This window comes from Acanthochromis polyacanthus, chromosome 4, assembly GCF_021347895.1.
Source record: "Acanthochromis polyacanthus isolate Apoly-LR-REF ecotype Palm Island chromosome 4, KAUST_Apoly_ChrSc, whole genome shotgun sequence".
Lineage (NCBI taxonomy): Eukaryota > Metazoa > Chordata > Actinopteri > Pomacentridae > Acanthochromis > Acanthochromis polyacanthus.
Genome location: NC_067116.1, coordinates 8,027,468 through 8,035,493, shown reverse-complemented (window position 1 = coordinate 8,035,493; position 8,026 = coordinate 8,027,468). Strand labels below are relative to the sequence as shown.

The following is an 8,026-nucleotide window of genomic DNA, read 5'->3' as shown; positions in this document are numbered from 1 at the left end:
TCGCTTTTTCCGAAAATGTTCTCAAAAAGGAGTTGAATACTGACCGCAACCCCATAACGAGCTAGGGTCGTAACAGTCGCTCTCTACTTCCCCGTTCCCATGGTGACTTGTCGAATCGGGGCTCCACTAATGTGGTCTTGTTATAGTTGTGGTGCACGCGCTTAACTCCGGGTGAAACTACTCAGAGTTGATTAAACCAGCTCAAATCAGCCATTGTGAAACCGAAAACTTAGAGTTTTCTATCTCAGAGTAGATCAACTCAGAGTTGAGGGTTAAACTCAGAGTTTGTTAAACCTGCTATGTGAAACAGGCCCCTGATAAGTTTTCTTCTTTTTGTTTTAAAGTTTCTTAAATGTAACAATAGCCTGCATGATTGTAAGGTCAGTCCAACAGCAAACCCTGGAAGCGGGTCCCTCTTGCCGGCATCTTCCCTTGGATCTTGTCAGAGCGGATTCTTTGGTACTGTTAATGAGGAAAAAACACTCGGAGACAAGGATGACTCAGAGTCAAAATATTCATTTAAGAATATTTAGTAAAAACGCATTGGATAGTACAGAAATGCATGCATGCAGACTCTCTGTTGATCTAGCTGACATCAGATCTGACTTAAAACTAAGACAATATTCCTCTGCATGCAGCTGTTCACAACAAAGAGCGAATTCTAAACTATTACATGAGTTTTTAACTAAGAAGCTGTTGTTTTCTGATTGGTTCACACTGCCGGATGTCTTCAGTCTTCGTCCAACCACAGCCGTCTTCACCCTGTATTGAGAGTACTTTGCATGTGTGTGTATGTGCCTGCCTGAGGTGTGACTTCCTGTGACTTTTACACAGAATACAACTCAGCTCTCTGCAGACAACAGGTCTGAGCTTCTTGCTCAATTTATGCTGAGCTTTGAGTTTTATTAATTCAGCTTATTAAATTTATATTTAATAATAGTACAACAATATCAATAATTTAATTATTTGTATAAGGCAGATTAATCTGATTTTATCCCTATTTTACTCTAGGATCCTCATAGGTTAATATAAGATTTCTATGCCTGTCCCCAATTTACTGTTAATTTAAGACATTGTTGATTACATTTTCTTTTAAGTATTTTTCTTATGAACATTATATTTTAATCTTAATTCCCCAATATTGTTTTATGGTTTAATACTTTAACTTTTATTCTTGTTTAAACATCTAGCTGTTGTTTGAACCTTTTGCCCTGTCTCTGTCCTCTGTGAATACGTGACAAGTTGCACATCTCTGTAACCGCAGACCCCCCTCTTTCTTCCAGGTATTGCATAGTTTTAACGGATGTTCTTTATTTTTAATTTAAAACTGTCACCTGTCCTCGCTAAACTGCCATCCTAGATGCTATTCTTATACCAGTTTGTTAGTTTGAAGCGAGGGGGAGAGTTTTCCCCTCAGCTCTTTGAAAGGTCAGTTGTAACCACAAGCCTTTAGTCAAGTGGAGCATCAAGCATTTACCTTAAACACACTTTCCTTTAAGTTAGATGTTGAAACCTGCACAACCTGCTTAGATCAACACTTTTCCAGGTTATGAGCTAGAACTCAAACATGCATTCATAAGCACTTTAATATATTTGATTATAGGGTTAATACAAGTTGCAAGCACACATAATATGATCAACGAAGGTTAATGATGAATATAAGTAATAAGTAAAAGAGTAATTAAATGATGATTGTAAGTAATGAATAAAAGTAATAACATGATGATCATAAGTAATAAGCAAAAGTGATTAATATGATGATTGTAAGTAAAAGTGATAAAATGATGATCCTAAGCAATAAGTAAAAAGTAATTAAAATGATGACTATAAGTGATAAGTAAAAAAGTAATAAAATGATGACTGTAATTGATAAGCAAAAGAGTAATTAAAATGATTATAAGTAATAAGCAGAAAGCAATAAAAACATGATAGTTTAATAGATATGTAAAATGAATATTCCCCACAAATCCCTCCTTTTACACCTTTTAAGGTGTAAACAAAAAGCTTGATATGTGTTACAATTTAGTTCAATCATCAGCAGTTCGGTCAGTGTTTTTTCCCATGTATTTATTTATTTATGTTTTTATGTTTTTCCCCCCCTGTTTCACTAATAATCCTCCCAAAAACTAGTTTCTCCCTCCTTTTCATAATCATCTCCCCATCCTCCAACTCCTCTAATTCCATCCCATCTCCCTCTAGATCCTGTGGGATAAGCAGGGGCAACTGATATCATTCTCGGAAGCTTTCTGTTAAATTTCACCAAATACTCTCTAAGTTTTTTGGAGCCTCCTTAGATTCTGCCAGATCGGTTCCTATCTCTCCTGAATTCGGAGAGGGGTGATGAAGAGGGTACACAATGAGTAAGGTGGTGTCAATTAGCTACAGCTTTTCCTTTACCAGGACCGCATGCGAGGTACACTCTGTTACCTGATATGGTCCAGTCCACCTGGGCTCCAGCCACTTTCTTTTGTGTGCTTTCACCCGCACCCAATCACCCACCAGAAGTGCTGGAGTCTTCTATTCGGTTGCCTCAGGCTCTGCTGACTGCACCTGTTTAGACAAAACTCGGGGCAACTTAGTTAGTGCAGTCATGTAATCATCACATTGTACCAGCCAAACATCCAGAGATGGCATATGACCCCCATCTCTGGGCGGGCCAGGCATTGGTCTGCCCGTCAGCAACTCATGAGGCATCAGATGTGTTTTTGCCCCTGATGAGTTTCTCATTGACATGAGTGCAAGGAAAGAGCATCAACCCATTTTAGCTTAGTGTCAAAACAGATTTTAGTTAATTATTATTATTTTATTTATCTATTTTTTTAGCAGATAGTTTGATATTGAGATGAAACCCATTTTCTGATCTAATGTTTCATGGAACCCCATATTGCGATGTCAGCTCATTTTTTAACCACTTAACCACTGTTTATGCTGTTTCATTCCTACAAGGAATTGCTTCCACCCACTTTGTAAACGATCAACCATAACCAACATATACCTGTACCCCGTTACCCGGATCTCGGCTGCCATGTCAGTAAAGTCAATGGTGATGTCATGGAAAGGAGCAGGTGGGACAGGATATCCACCCATTGGACATCTGTATGGAATCTTGGAGTTATGGGCGCTGCAAGTCTCGCAGTCTGACACGTAGTTCTCCCCCAGTGCAGTCATGTGTGGATGCCACCAGCGCTTTTCAATGTTCGCTTGTTTCAGCAGTAGGTGACAGAGCGTTGCTGGAGCTACCAGTCTCCCATCATGGGACCGCCAAAGTCCATCTTTTGACGTTGCTCCCTCCTTCTTCAGTAGGAATCTGAACATCCACCCACCTTCTTTCACTGCCACCAGTGGTGCCTGCACTGCAGCACTGTGACTGCCAGATGTTGCTGTTCTTTCAGAAGGTGGAGGTTGTTCTTGTAGGAGCAGGGAGGGGTAGATCTGGGCTGGGGTTGACATCATAGGAAGAGCCGTGGTTTGGTGGTTTTACTCTGTGCAGAAGTTTCCTGCTTAGATGTCAGTACAGGCATAGCTCTCTCTGTGGCAACTTCCTCTCTCAGCTTAGCAGCAGGCTTCTGCGTCTGTCATCTTGTTCCCTCTCAACGAACTTTTCATGTCGGTCGGCTGTAGCTGCACTGGTTATGGACATGACAGTCTGAAAACCGGGCAAAGGAGCACTAGGTTGGCTTGAAAGTAAGCCTTGTTTTCCCCAATTAACCCACAACTTTAAACATTTTTCTGTAGATTATCTTTATCTTTTAACATCCCCCTTTTCTCCATTTCTCATACCACAAACTCTTTCAGCTTTTCACCATCCATTATCTCTCACTTTCAAATGAACCCTTCTTTGATAAAAAGAACCAATAATATCAAAGTAACTGTAAGAATAATCCAGCAAAATTGTTTCGTACAGTTTTAATAATCTCAAGCGGTTTTCTGCAACGTCTGAGCTTCTGAAATCTCTTACACCCCTTAAATAATCATTAATAAATTACAAATCACCCTTTCTTCTTGTAAACATTGTCCGTGGTTCACGCACAATATCTAATTGAATATTTTGCTCTTCGTGCTCTTCCCTCAGTCCCATGTCAAAGAGAAAGACATCAAAAAATAATCGAAGGAGACAAAGAGACAGAGAAGGAGTAAAGAAAACCTTCCCTATCTCCCATTCACCTCCATCCCCCTTCTACGGTGTTTTTTTTTTTTTTTTTTTTTTTTTTTTACATCAGTCAGTAAACAGCACTTCAATTGTATATTTCTTAAGCGGATGATTTCATCAATTCCTTTACAAAAAATGAATGCCTCTCCCACTCATGACACTGCAATTGTATGCGGCTCAAAGAATAAAAGAAAACAAAAGGAAAGAAAAAATAAAAAACAAAAATTTTAAAATAAAAGAAAACTACATTTTCTCCCCAGATCAAAAGCTTTTTTTTTTTTTCATTCATCCACACACCAACACTTTCTCACAAGGTTTAGACCGTCTGTTCATTCACACCAAAATGACGTCTATTTTCTGCCAACGTGTGTAAAGATCAGCTGCCTGCCTGTCAATCACTCAAACCTTGTACAAACGATCGCATCTCTTTTCTAATTTAGAAACAAACACAATTATGTACAGAGTTTAGCAATCCGAAAGGTTCTTACGCGACTCCACTTACACAAAATTTAAAAAATTTGCCCACAATGTAAAATAAATTCAACAGAAAATCGCTAATTTAGATTACTTAATTGTGGCCACATCAAATCTTCCCCAGACAGTATGTCCTAGTGCTGCAGGTAGGACGTAATGGTGACATTTAATGCGTAGAAACCGCAACCACTTGTACTGCTACGGGCTTTTTAAAAGATTATATAGTAGTGTCAAAACAGCAACTGGCCGTAAATACAGTCTCAGTCCTGCACCCTATTCCTTCAAGGATTTCCTACCAATTCTTATACACTACAGCTTAAGGCTGCAAGGGCAGTTTCACGTTACACATCACACTTCATCATCATCATCTCATCACTCTGGTACAGACCAACTGATCCCAATTTAAGACTGAGAGTCAACAGTTCCCTGTCCAGTCACCGGTTTAAAAGATAATAAAGTTCTGACCATCCAATGCAACTCAGCACCAATGTATGCTTATTAACGATTACAATTCAAATTCATTCATTTGAGACAGGTCTCTCCTTACCCCACAGGACTCACAAATTTAGTTATGCCCAATATGCAGAATTCGGTTTAGAACAACAGGCTTCTGCTTACCTTGTTCTTTTTGGCTGGCCAGCCTTGTGAGTCTCTGTGTGGATCGGAGCTCCCGTCAGGTCCTCCCGGAAATCTCCGGTCCCGGACCTCTTCCAATTCTTCTTCCAAAATTGATTGAGTACCTCAAATAACAGTACCCCGTCCGTGCCTCCAAATTTGTCAGAGCGGATTCTTTGGTACTGTTAATGAGGAAAAAACACTCAGAGACAAGGATGACTCAGAGTCAAAATATTCATTTAAGAATATTTAGTAAAAACGCATTGGATAGTACAGAAATGCATGCATGCAGACTCTCTGTTGATCTAGCTGACATCAGATCTGACTTAAAACTAAGACAATATTCCTCTGCATGCAGCTGTTCACAACAAAGAGCGAATTCTAAACTATTACATGAGTTTTTAACTAAGAAGCTGTTGTTTTCTGATTGGTTCACACTGCCGGATGTCTTCAGTCTTCGTCCAACCACAGCCGTCTTCACCCTGTATTGAGAGTACTTTGCATGTGTGTGTATGTGCCTGCCTGAGGTGTGACTTCCTGTGACTTTTACACAGAATACAACTCAGCTCTCTGCAGACAACAGGTCTGAGCTTCTTGCTCAATTTATGCTGAGCTTTGAGTTTTATTAATTCAGCTTATTAAATTTATATTTAATAATAGTACAACAATATCAATAATTTAATTATTTGTATAAGGCAGATTAATCTGATTTTATCCCTATTTTACTCTAGGATCCTCATAGGTTAATATAAGATTTCTATGCCTGTCCCCAATTTACTGTTAATTTAAGACATTGTTGATTACATTTTCTTTTAAGTATTTTTCTTATGAACATTATATTTTAATCTTAATTCCCCAATATTGTTTTATGGTTTAATACTTTAACTTTTATTCTTGTTTAAACATCTAGCTGTTGTTTGAACCTTTTGCCCTGTCTCTGTCCTCTGTGAGTACGTGACAAGTTGCACATCTCTGTAACCACAGACCCCCCTCTTTCTTCCAGGTATTGCATAGTTTTAACGGATGTTCTTTATTTTTAATTTAAAACTGTCACCTGTCCTCGCTAAACTGCCATCCTAGATGCTATTCTTATTTCAGTTTGTTAGTTTGAAGCGAGGGGGAGAGTTTTCCCCTCAGCTCTTTGAAAGGTCAGTTGTAACCACAAGCCTTTAGTCAAGTGGAGCATCAAGCATTTACCTTAAACACATTTTCCTTTAAGTTAGATGTTGAAACCTGCACAACCTGCTTAGATCAACACTTTTCCAGGTTATGAGCTAGAACTCAAACATGCATTCATAAGCACTTTAATATATTTGATTATAGGGTTAATACAAGTTGCAAGCACACATAATATGATCAACGAAGGTTAATGATGAATATAAGTAATAAGTAAAAGAGTAATTAAATGATGATTGTAAATAATGAATAAAAGTAATAACATGATGATCATAAGTAATAAGCAAAAGTGATTAATATGATGATTGTAAGTAAAAGTGATAAAATGATGATCATAAGCAATAAGTAAGAAATAATTAAAATGATGACTATAAGTGATAAGTAAAAAAATAATAAAATGATGACTGTAATTGATAAGCAAAAGAGTAATTAAAATGATTATAAGTAATAAGCAGAAAGCAATAAAAACATGATAGTTTAATAGATATGTAAAATGAATATTCCCCACAATCTCTCCAATGTTTCCTCTCTAGAGAATCAGATTTTTTGGAGATTTTCCTTGTTAACAAGAGGCTGATCAAACATTTTTCCTTTTTTTCAAAAAAAAAGTTTTTTAAGTATTACAAGAACCTGTATGATTGTAAGGTCAGTTCAACAGCAAGCCCCACTAGAGGGTCCCTCTTGCCAGCATCTTTCCTTGGATTTCTCTAATATTTCCTCTCCAGAGGATCTTTTTAGTTTTTCCTTGTTGACGGGAGTTTGCTGTTCTAACCAGGGGCCTGTTTCACGAAGCAGGTTTCGTGAAAATCCTGAGTTTGTTCACCCTGAAATGACTGAAACTCAGAGTTTTCCATTTCATGAAGCGAGGTAACTCAACACTGAGACAGAGGAGTAACTCTAGCCTGTTTCAGAAAGAGAGGTAACAAACTCTCGGTCAGTTACCACAGTAACAGACATTATGACTCTAACCTGGTCGCCAGCAGGTTTATCACAGGAAACCTCGAGTTTCTCTCTGTCTCCGCCCTCTTTCAGCCACACGCTGTTTTATTTCCTCATTCATTCAGTCAGTCAGCTGTCGAGTTTTGGCGTTGAACAGTTCTGCCGTTTGTTAAAATGGCATCTCCTTATATTAATGATCCAGTAGACGAAGGAGCAGCATTACTGTACACAGAATTGAATCTTCGTCAGGAGATCGTTTTCAGACTGCACATAGATGTTTTGGGATTTCCGGACAGTTATCTTTTTGAACGGTACCGCTTCACCTCACAATCCATAACCTACATCCACCACCTCATCCGTCCTTACATTCAGAGCATTACCAACCACGGTCGTGCTCTAACATCCCAGCAGGTATTGTGTGTTGCGCTGCGGTTCTTTGCAAATGGAAGTTTTTTATACATTGGAGATGCAGAGCACTACAGTAAGGCAACTGTTTGCAGGGCAGTCAGAAAAGTGTGCCTGGCCCTGAAACAACTTCTACCGATCTTTGTCATTTTCCCTGGGTGACCCCTGAGAGGGCCTGTGATATTACTGTGGCATGTGTTGTTCTTCATAATATTACTATTATTAGAGGAGAGCAACACCCTGACGTACAATTTGAAGACCCAGATG

The 8,026-nt window shown here is 38.6% G+C and overlaps 1 long non-coding RNA gene across 1 annotated transcript; it reads right to left on the bottom strand.

Annotated features, from left to right (window-relative positions):
* Nucleotides 1-514: 514 nt before the first annotated feature.
* LOC127533627 (uncharacterized) lies at nucleotides 515-6,645 on the bottom strand. The gene is made up of 2 exons (XR_007941393.1): nucleotides 6,294-6,645; nucleotides 515-1,334 (listed from the first exon to the last, which is right to left on the bottom strand). It is a non-coding gene; the product is annotated as an uncharacterized LOC127533627 (long non-coding RNA).
* Between the last annotated feature and the right edge of the window lie 1,381 nt (nucleotides 6,646-8,026).